At 35.4% G+C, this 10,792-nt stretch overlaps 1 pseudogene; it reads left to right on the top strand.

Annotated features, from left to right (window-relative positions):
• Positions 1–8,846, top strand: part of LOC106735511 (olfactory receptor 4C15-like) — a 31,102-nt pseudogene extending 22,256 nt beyond the window's left edge.
• The last annotated feature ends 1,946 nt before the right edge of the window (positions 8,847–10,792 follow it).

The following is a 10,792-nucleotide window of genomic DNA, read 5'->3' as shown; positions in this document are numbered from 1 at the left end:
TATCTGGCAACATAATTTACAGAACTGGAAAACATAATCATGACAGGTGTCTAGAATCATAAAAGGTCCTATATCAACAAAGCAATACTGTGCAATAAATAAATAAATAAAGTTGGAGCCATTTCATTACTTGACTTTGAAATATATTACAAGGTGTAATAATCAAAATAGCATGATATTGAAAAAAACCAGTCACACAGAACAATGCAACTGAATAAAAAATTCAGAAATCACCCCCCAAACATAAGCCAACTGATGTTTGGCAAAGGGCATAAGAATTATTTACTTTTTGCCATTAACGAAAATAAACTCAAATTAGATTAAAGATTAAAATGTAAGTCTCCAAAATATAAAACTACTTGTGGAAATACAGGGAAATTAAAACATTGGCTCTTCAACAAGAGCCCTAAAGCACAGGCAACAACTCCAAAGATAGACAAGTAGGATTATGTCACACTAAAAGGCTTCTGCACAATAAGGCTCAATAATAGCAATAAATAATAAATGGAGCTATGACCTACTAGAGTAAAGAAAACACAGAATGGGAGAAAATACTTGGAAACTATCCTTCAGATAAGGAATTGTTAAGATGCATAGGAAAATTAAGCTGTTCACCTGAAAAAAAAAAAAAAAGAGAGAGAGAGAAAGAAAGAAAAGCCTAATAAACCAATTTTTTTAAATGGGCAATAGATCTGAACAGACAACACCCAAAAGAAGACATAAGATAGCCAAAAAGCCTATATAATAGCATGAACAATTTTTATAAGAGCAATGCAAATTAAAACCACAATGTGTAATTATCTAATCCCAGTCAGTATAGCTAGGAACAGAAAAACAAGTACTGGGCAGATTGTGGAGAAAAGGAACCACTCGTCATATCTGGTGGAGTATAAACTAGTACAGACACTGTGGAAAACATTTTGGGGGTTCCTCAGAACTTTACAAACTGAACTGTCCTATGACTTCTGGGTATCTACCCCTGAAAAATAAGTCATTATGTCAGAGACACACTGACACCTCCATATTTATTGCAACACTATTCACAATAGCTAAGATATGGAATCAATGTAAGTGCCCAACAACCAGTGACTAGATTAAGAAAATGTAGTATATAGCATATCACAATGGAATACTATTCAATCATAAAGAAAAGTGAGATCCTGTCATTTGACAAAGTGGATGAATCTCAAAGATTTAATGCCAAGTGAAATAAGTTAGACTCTGAAAGACAGCCACAGAATGTCCCCACTTAACATATATTGAATGTCTGCACTATATGGCAAAAATGGAAAGATTTGAAAACATGGAATTAGAGAGGACAACTTCAGATATGAGAGTCTACATGAGGGACAAGCAAGTTGTGGGGAAGAGACAAAGGAAAAAGTGTTTAACGGATACAAGAATTCATGTAAACAAGGCAAACTCATTAAGTAATGGAATATTACAACAGAGTTTAAAAAGGGATTGCTAAACTTATATATGTATGACCAGGAAAGAAAAGCAAAAACAAAATTTATAAATGTAAATTAAAGGTGAACAACACAATGTAATGTTTTTCATTGAAAATGATGAATGTAATAATATCTTGAATTTAACTTTTGCACTACATGGATGTTTTGAAAAAACAAATTTTACCCTCCAAGAAACTAGAACAGTTAAATAGAAGAATAAAGTCAATTCTATTAATCATAAAAAAATAAATGTAAGCAAGAAGAAAATCAAGGGGAAAAAGAAAGAAACAAAACATTTAAGATTCTCAAAAATGGAAACTTATCTGTTTTGATAGCATGCATAGTAATATCTTTAACTGGACTAATACTGAGTGCATCCATTCTGGGAAAAATTATTTTGCATGCTGTAATGATATAGAGAAATTGGATATATATAAAAAATACAGAAAAAGATACTATAAAATGGAAAAGAATGTCAATCTGGTTAATCTTTGATATAAAAACCTAAGAACAATAAAACAAACAATAAGATATTTTTCCAAATTACACTTGTAATACCCACAAATATTTGAGAGCTCATATTCATATTAACAGTGAAACTGATTTTCATGACTAATTTGTAAGTTTTTTCATGATACAGATTGAACATGACAATGACCCAGGTAGTCATGTCCCTAAGGAGCAGAGGTCTCAGAAATGACACTGATGTGGGCAAATAATTCTTAAATCTTTGAAATCCTAAAGTGTGACTAGATAAATTAATTTTATTGAATAACAATACTGAAGCTGAACATTAGAGCATTCCTATTTAAAATTCTTCAACAAGATACTCAAATTTGAGAAATAATTGTCTACACAATAAGAAGGTGCTTACAGGTGCTCTATGTATAAACAATGGAAACTCCCAAAGGTCATGCAAATATTGAGTGAAAATGAAGCTATGACCTACTCTGAGTGACAAGAAGGGGTTAACAGCGACTGCAGAAGATGCTCTGTGCAAAGGCAGAGGATCAACACAAACTAATGGATGTGGAGAAAAGGAAGAATCAGATAGAGTTTGTGCTGGGCTGGGCACTGGAAACAGAAATACTACAAAGGTGATTGATGTAATGACTCCAGAGAATCTTCAATGATGTTGAGGGAATTGGGACTTGCTCATAGGAGTCATTTGCAGTGACTCAATAATAGGAATTATCTCTAAAGCTTCTTGCCAAGACACCATTAGTTTCCAGGAGTTATCACTGGGGAGTGGATAAACAATAATACCCATTAGGGTAGAATAGATTTTGGCAAGAAACATTCTGAATAATGAAAGTATTGCATCACCATTGGAGACCAAGAGACCACACTGGAAGGAGACATTGAACACTGAGTGCCATGTACCTAAGGGAGTGAACTTTTTCCTTCCCTGCTTTATGAGCCGGAAGCAAGGGCTGGAGTTCCAAGAAGTCTGTAAATAGGCTTGGTCTGTAGAATACACCGTTGTCACCTCATATAGCTCATGATTCAAAGAAATTATATCCTAGAGAACCACTTGGTATATGCATGTAAATCTCTATACAAGAGCTAATTAATAATATTGGGTTTTAGCATTATGAAATAGGATAAAGGAAAATCCTCTGAGTAGGCAGCATTTTTGAACACTTGACTTGAAATAATTTTAGGTAAAAGTATCTGCAGAGTCTGCCATTAGAAAATACCAGAACTATTTAAAAAATCAAGATTCTGAGAAGTTCATATATGTATTGAGTTGTATAAAAATCAGTGTGAGAATTAAGATGATACATATCATCATCATTTTTAAAACAGGAGACCTTATTCTACATGCTATGTTAGCAAACCCAGGTTGTATTCTAGGAAACAAAGACCTCTAAGATATATGGTATTTTAGGATTTCCCATTATTATGCCTCTGCTAACCTCTGCAAGTCATGATTAATTAATGTTGTTATTCAATAGAAGTTAACAATTTTATATGAATGCATCACAATAATATTTCACAATAATATACCCCAAATCTAACTTTCTAGTTTACATGGGTTAATAACATGTACTAAATAACAGGAAGTTTTTATGCCTCAAAGAAACTTTTTTTCACAGGACACAGTCTATGTTAGTGTTCACAAAATTTTATTTAAAATATTACACAGATTAAGTAACTAAAAACTAATATTTAAAAATCAATGTTAAAAAAATGAGCTCTGGTTATTTTGTAGGTTGCAGTTTTATCCATGTATATAATTAGAACAGCAACAAAGAAGGATAATCTTTTCCTTATGACATGTTAGTTATTAGGTCTCTTCACAATAATTCTGCCCCTCTTTCTCTCTTTTTGTCATATAGTGAGATAGCATTTTCTGAATCCCTTGAGAAAATGTAAAAATTTACCTTATAATGCTGAATACCAGCATATCCTGCAACCTATCAATTGTATTTTAAGGTTAACATTAAAATTTTTTATAGTTTTTTTTTCTTTTTTTGGAGAGGTTTTTGCTATAGGGCGCATGCGTTCGCCAGACAGACAGAGAGAGACAGAGAGACAGAAAGCGAGAAATCACCCCCCAGGGAGGATGGCCACGCTGCAATCCCTTCTTCTCCATTCTCCTCTTGGGATCTTGGGCACACACGCACACGCGCCCAGAGTGAGTTTAAGCCACCGGGTCTGGGACTCGAACCATGGTCAACCATGTGGGAGTCCAGCGACATAGCCATTACACTAACTGCTGGTTCCAAAATGTTTTATAATTTTATTGTTTGTTACAGTCAAGCATTAATTACAGTATAATGCATAAACACATTTTGAAATAATCTCGTAATGGAATGAGGTATAGTACTGAACATAGGTGGAATTAGCATAATGGATCTATAACTACATTGAACAACTGATGTAAAACTCAGTAACTTAATGCTGAATTAAACATTTTTTCTTTATATCTGCATAAAATATACTAATTTTTTAAAACTTCAGGACCAGCTAAAAATATAGATATAATGTGATAAAGATTTTTTTTTTCAGAGAAAGTTTTTTGCTATAGGGACATGGCTTGCTGGAGAGATAGAGATAAAGATAGAGAGGCAGAAAGTGAGAAATCACCCCTTCAGGGGGAATGGCCATTTCACAATCCCTTCTCCTCCATTCTCCTCTTGGGGTTTTGAGCACACATACACATGCACCTGGCATGAGTTTTAACCCTGCCTGGTCCGGGACTTGAAACACTGTCAACTCCTTGGATGTCCATTGATGTAACCACTACGCCAGCTTCTGGTTCCCAGATGCATTATTTTTAAGAAATTATTTTTAAAAATCAAGATATTGATTACCTTTGTGATGAAGCAGGAGACTGGATAAATGATTGAACATATACTTAATTTAAAATATTTTTCTTTCTTTATGATATGATTTCTTCATTCAATGAGACAGGAAAATGAGCACCCTCCATAGGGTTTAGCCATGCCCCAATATTCTTCCTCAAGTCCCCCAGCCCATCAAATCCTGGGCATTTGTGCATGTACCTAGCATGTTTTCATGCTGATAAGGCTTGAGATTCAAGCTGCAGCCATCATGTAGGATCTGACTTAACTTTGAGCAGAGCATTTAATGCTGCTCCACTGAGCTGGCCCAGACTTAATTTTTTGTAATATTTTAGTTGTAGGGACAAGTACTAAGTATGCAATATTTACTTATGCAGTTAAGTAAATGTAAAAAAGACAATAACACAGAAGGAATAAAATAAGAAATGATAAAAGAGTTTTGAAGTGGGTCATTTCTACAGCTTTTATTATTGGAATTGGTTCCTTTTGCTCATATATTGACTGTGCTTCCATTTGTATTGACTTAATTTTTGATCAGGCTCTCTCTGCTCCTGATAAGATTATAACCAGGAGTCTGGGTTTATTCTTTCAGAAACTCTAGAAAGAAAAAAAAAAAGACTTTTTTCAACATACCATACGAAAGTATTGAGTTTGCATCTCGTGCTACAAGAACCCTGATCTGATCGCTACAGTCTGGGGGAAATGTTTTTCATTGACCAAGCAGAAGTCATATTCTAATCATCTGGAGGTAACACTACTCAAACCTTAAATACAAAATATAGCAAATTGTGGTTTTTCAGAATAAGATCAAGGCTCAGTTGTTCAAACAGGAACATGAACTCCCTTCAGTCATAGATGATTAAAAACCATTGAGACAGTTTTTATGTCTTATTGTTAGCATCCTTATCAGGAATGCAGGAGGTATTTGCAAAAGTGTTTATGTAGTGTTTATCAAAAAAGCAAACAGCAATCAAAAATTGAATGAGCCCTTCTTGATAGTACATTCTACATTACATCAGGACAAGTATCACACTCCATTATGGGAACCAGCTAAATTTATAGCCCATTAAGTGTTTCCAACTGCTTTTGATTATGCTAGTAAGTCACATCAGCAAAAGGGATTTCTAGAAGATGATTCATTGTAGTCTAAGACTGACCTCATTTCTCTTTGTCAAGATCGACCTCATTTCTCTTTGCTGTGTGGTGAGTGCACATGCCTTATAGAAAAATTTTAAAATATATTAATAATAATAAAATTAAATATATATTTATTAAAGTAGTTGTCAGTGTAGATCAGAAAGAATCAGAAGAGATTCTTAATTCATTAACTGTTACTGAGGTAATTTTTCAGCAAAAGTACTTATGAATTGACTCTCAAATTTTGTTTTCAATGTGGTCTCACTTATTTTATTCACTGATTTACTTACTTATTTGATTAATAATTGCATATTATGGGACCAGCAGATAGCATTAACGATTATGCTATTGGACTTCCACGTAATCAACGGTAGTTCAAGGCCCAGACCTGGTGGCTCGAGCACACCTCCAAGCATGTGTGCATGTGTGCCCAAAATCCCAACAGGAGAATAGACGAGAAGGGATTGTGGCATGGCCATGCCCCTGGGGAATGATTTCTCTCTTTCTATCTCTCTGTTTCTCCTGCAAGTGCACCTGTCCTATAGCAAAATTATCTCTCTCTAAAAATAATAATAATAATTGCATATTATAAATTTTATCTTATAAATATTTACTGTGGTTGGTAGAAAAGAAATAGTCATGATCCCTACACTCAAAAATGTTTGTAATTTCAAAAACGTTTTAACAATTTGAGAAATAAATTCTTATTTCCTGGTTTCTAGTCAGAATGTAAAATGCTGCTAAAGTTCTCCAGTAGCTAATCACTTCAACCAGGATTTGCATGTTTGTTCCTTCCTGGAATCTAGTCCTTTAGATTTTGTATTGCTATTTTTTTTTTTGAGAGGTTTTTGCTACAGGGCACATGCACTCACCAGACAGACAGAGAGAGACATAGAGACACAAAGCGAGAAATCACCCCCCCAGGGGGGATGGTCACATTGCAATCCCTTCTCCTCCATTCTCCTCTCAGGATCTTGGGCATGCACGCACACATGCCCGGCATGAGTTTTAAGCCACCGGGTCCGGGATGTGAACCTTGGTCGACTATGTGGGAGTCCAGCGACATAGCCATTACACTAACTGCTGGTTCCCTGTATTTCTATTCTTTCATGATTTTACTCATGATACTTTGGACATGGTTTTTGTATTCCTTCAGAGGATCTTGGTTTATTTTAAATGTTGGTGTAAGCCTATAATTTGTTATTGCCTTGCTTCTCTAATATCTCTGTTTTCTTTGATTGTCCTCATCCAATATCATAATGTAAACTATTTACTAATAGTGATTTCCAAATAAAGTTCTACAGGACTGATTTGAAATTCATAATTTAAAAGAATTCTACTGTCTGCTGAACATCTTTGCTTCTATATCCCATGGTTACCTGTATTTCAACCTGCCCTCATACGTTACTATTAATTCTATGTTCCCTATCCTGAGATAACATTACTTAGACATTAAAAAATGTCTTTCAGAGATCAAGATTCTTCATGGCTCTTGAGAACTAGTGATTTCAAGATAAAAGAGAAATGAAGATTTCCTACTGATAATTCAGCCTCCAGCCAACAAACCTGAGTGGTAGGGAGCTCCTCTAGCCTTCTCTCTATCTCTGACTCTGTGTCTCTGTCTATCTCTGCTTCTGTCTTCTAATTCTTTTGGTAATTTTTCCTTTTTAAAATTTTTTAAAGGTAAAGTATTCTCTTGCTCTCAACTCCACCTTTGTCTTGTTAATAATCCCCTCTACCCCTCCCATCCAGGCAGGAGATGCAAGAGGCAGGACTTCAGATGAAGATTCCTCATGGCTACTAAGAACTAGTGATTTTGTGTGAGCTTGTGCTGCTTGCTTTTGTATTTTCTGCTTTTTTTAAAAAAATAATTTTTTTAGTTTTTTTCTTCTTTTTATCTGTTTCTTTGTTGTAGTCATTGTTGTTTCTCTCTGTCTGTTTCCTTTTCCTTGTATCGCATCTCTCCACTTGTCATCTTCATTTACTGTGTTTCTAGACAGATCTAATGGAACTTTACCCAAACATCCAAATACTATTAGGGTTAACATATTCCTCAATATCTACTGAATCTGCTGCACAAAGGGATCACAACAGAATGTCAAAGAGATTCCAGATACCTCTTTCTGCAAACTCCTGAATGCTCAGATTGAACTTCAAGAATTAGGAAGAAACTCACCATCTATAGAACGACTGTGGATTTCCTTTTGAAGAAGATCACAACTACTTTCAGTAAGTGCATAATTCAAGTATCTACATTTCATTTCTTTGCTTGCCTGAAGACCTTCATTATTATCCTCATGGCTGTTGATCACTACCTGATCATCTGTAAATTCACTGCACTACATAACCATCATGAGCCATCGGCTCTGCAGTGGGTTGGTGGTCATGGCCTGGGTGGGGTCCTGTGTACATTCTTTAACTCAAATTTTCCATACTGAAATGGTCACTTTGTAAGCCAAACAATGTGATTGAATGTATATATATAAAAAAATTTTCCTTGCCTTGAATTTGCAATTTTGTGATCCCAATGTAATTGATCACTATTTCTGTGATTTGCAGCCATTGCTGAAACTTGTGTGTACAGACACATGTATGATAAGCCTACTGTTGATTTCTAATAATGGGGCCATTTGTACAGTGAGTTTTGTCATACTGATGTTCTTCTGTGTTATTATCTCATATTATCTGAGAAACCACAGTGCTGAAGGGAGGAGAAAAGCTCTCTCCACCTGCATCTCCCACATTATCATGGTCATCTTCTTTTTTTTTACCCTGAATATTTACATACACGTGTCCTGCAATCACTTCTTTTGTGGATAGAATGGTAGCTCTGTTTTATACAATCAGAACACCTTTACTTAACCCTCTGATTTCTACTCTGAGGAATGCAGAAGTGAAAAATGCCATCAAGAAGTTATGGACCAAGAAATTGATTTCAGACAACTAAAGATTAATGAAGATTTCAAAATTCTTCTACTTATCCTTACAATAATGTAAATGTGTTTTCAAAAAGGTTTTCATAAAATAGATTGTTCAATTCACTCTCTTACACAATTTTATTTTTCCTCTGGAGTCTTATAGTTCTATACCAGAGGGATGGTTCATTAACTTCTGTTTTTTGGAATTCTAATATTGGAGGGCAAGGCAAATATCTGAACAAATCGATACCTTTTAAAGTAAAATCATTTATTGCATTATACAGCTATTTTTAAAAATCTAAGTGTTTTTGGATTAAACAGTAGCTCAGTGATAAAACAAAATGCTCTGCAAGACTATTCTGCAGGGTTGGATTTCCAGTTAAAGCCCAGACTTCTCCCTCAGTATGCTGGGCATGTGTTTGCTCACATAGCAGGGCTGTTCGAAGACTGAGCTTAGAGTAAAGCATCAAGACCCTATTGGGTGTGTGCTCTCTGTTTCTCTTACTCATAGAAGAGATAAATAACCTTTTTTTATTTTTTTGGGAGAGGTGTTTTGCTATAGGGCACGTGCACTCGCCAGACAGAGAGAGACATAGAGACAGAAAGCAAGAAATCACCCCCCCAGGGGGGATGGTCATGCCGCAATCCCTTCTCCTCCATTCTCCTCTCGGGATCTTGGGCATGCACGCACATGCGCCCGGCGTGAGTTTTAAGCCAGCGGGTCTGGGATGCGAACCGTGGTCGACTAGTTGGGAGTCCAGTGGCATAGCTATTACGCTAACTGCTGGTCCCAGAAATAAATAAACTTTAAACAATATATATTTTTTTCTCCTTAAGAATATTTTTGATAAGTTTTCTATTTTCTCATATTCTGTGAGGCTTTACCATTTCCAATAGATTCAGTTTTCAGTCTGGCTTAGGCTGTTTTAATTAGCAAAACCTCTCTAAAAGAAAAAAACGTAAAGAAGACATTTCTGGAACAGCAGGAAAAAAGGCAGTGGGTGTCTTTAATTTGCCAGAGTGTTAATTTGTTATTCCCTAAAAAAGTCTATGAGAATCCTGAACAGGAGACAGTGGTTTACAATACTCTAATTCATACATCAGAGCACTCTGAAGGCCTTTATAGTTTTTGTTTGTTTGTTTGTTTGTTTGTTTTAAATGAAGCGGGACCAGCAGATGGTGTAATGGTTACGTTGCTGAACTGTCATATAAGTCAACCACAGTTCAAGTCCTAGACCTGACAGTTTAAACTCACACCGGGCACATGTGTGTGCATGCCCAAGATCCCGAGAGGAGAATGGAGGAGAAGGGATTACTGCATGGCCATCCCCCCTGGGGGGTGATTTCTCACTTTTTGTTTCTCTGTCTCTCTCTGTCTTCCTGGTGAGCACACGTGCCCTGTAGCAAAAACCTCTCCAAAAAAAAAAAAGAGGAAAAGAAAATAATTCTAAAGAACTTTCATCCTTTTAGTAGATCCAGGTTTCCATCTAGACTTCATTTATTTCTGATAAAAGGACTTCGTAGTGTAATCATGTGCTGATATATTCCTTGACTTTTGTACAATTGAAAATCCTTCCTCTACACTTGTTTATGAAAAATAGTTTTACTGAACGTTGAAAAATATTGTCTGAGTACTAGAGTACTTGTTTTAAAGTTTTTATTGTATATATTTAAGGTATAGAAATGATATACACAATGGATGGCTACTGTAGCCAAGAAAACAGAAAACTAAAATATCTATCATCTCACTAAGTTACTGTTCTTTCTTCATTTATTTTTTACCAAGAAGACCTATAATCTACTGTTTCAGCAAATATCCTAAAAACAATGTGATATTATTAGCTATAGTCCTCTATCGTATATTAGATCTTGAGACATTTACGATATCTGCACCTTGTTATTGTTTCAAGTACGTCTCCCATTTTCCCCCTCTTCACTCTTCCTCTCTGTACTTTTCATTTTCTGCTTCTGTGTA

Source organism: Tupaia chinensis, unplaced genomic scaffold (assembly GCF_000334495.1).
Source record: "Tupaia chinensis unplaced genomic scaffold, TupChi_1.0 Scaffold000417_1, whole genome shotgun sequence".
In the NCBI taxonomy this organism is placed as follows: domain Eukaryota; kingdom Metazoa; phylum Chordata; class Mammalia; order Scandentia; family Tupaiidae; genus Tupaia; species Tupaia belangeri.
The sequence above is the reverse complement of the archived record's forward strand: the minus strand, read 5'-3'. Positions and strand labels throughout refer to the sequence as shown.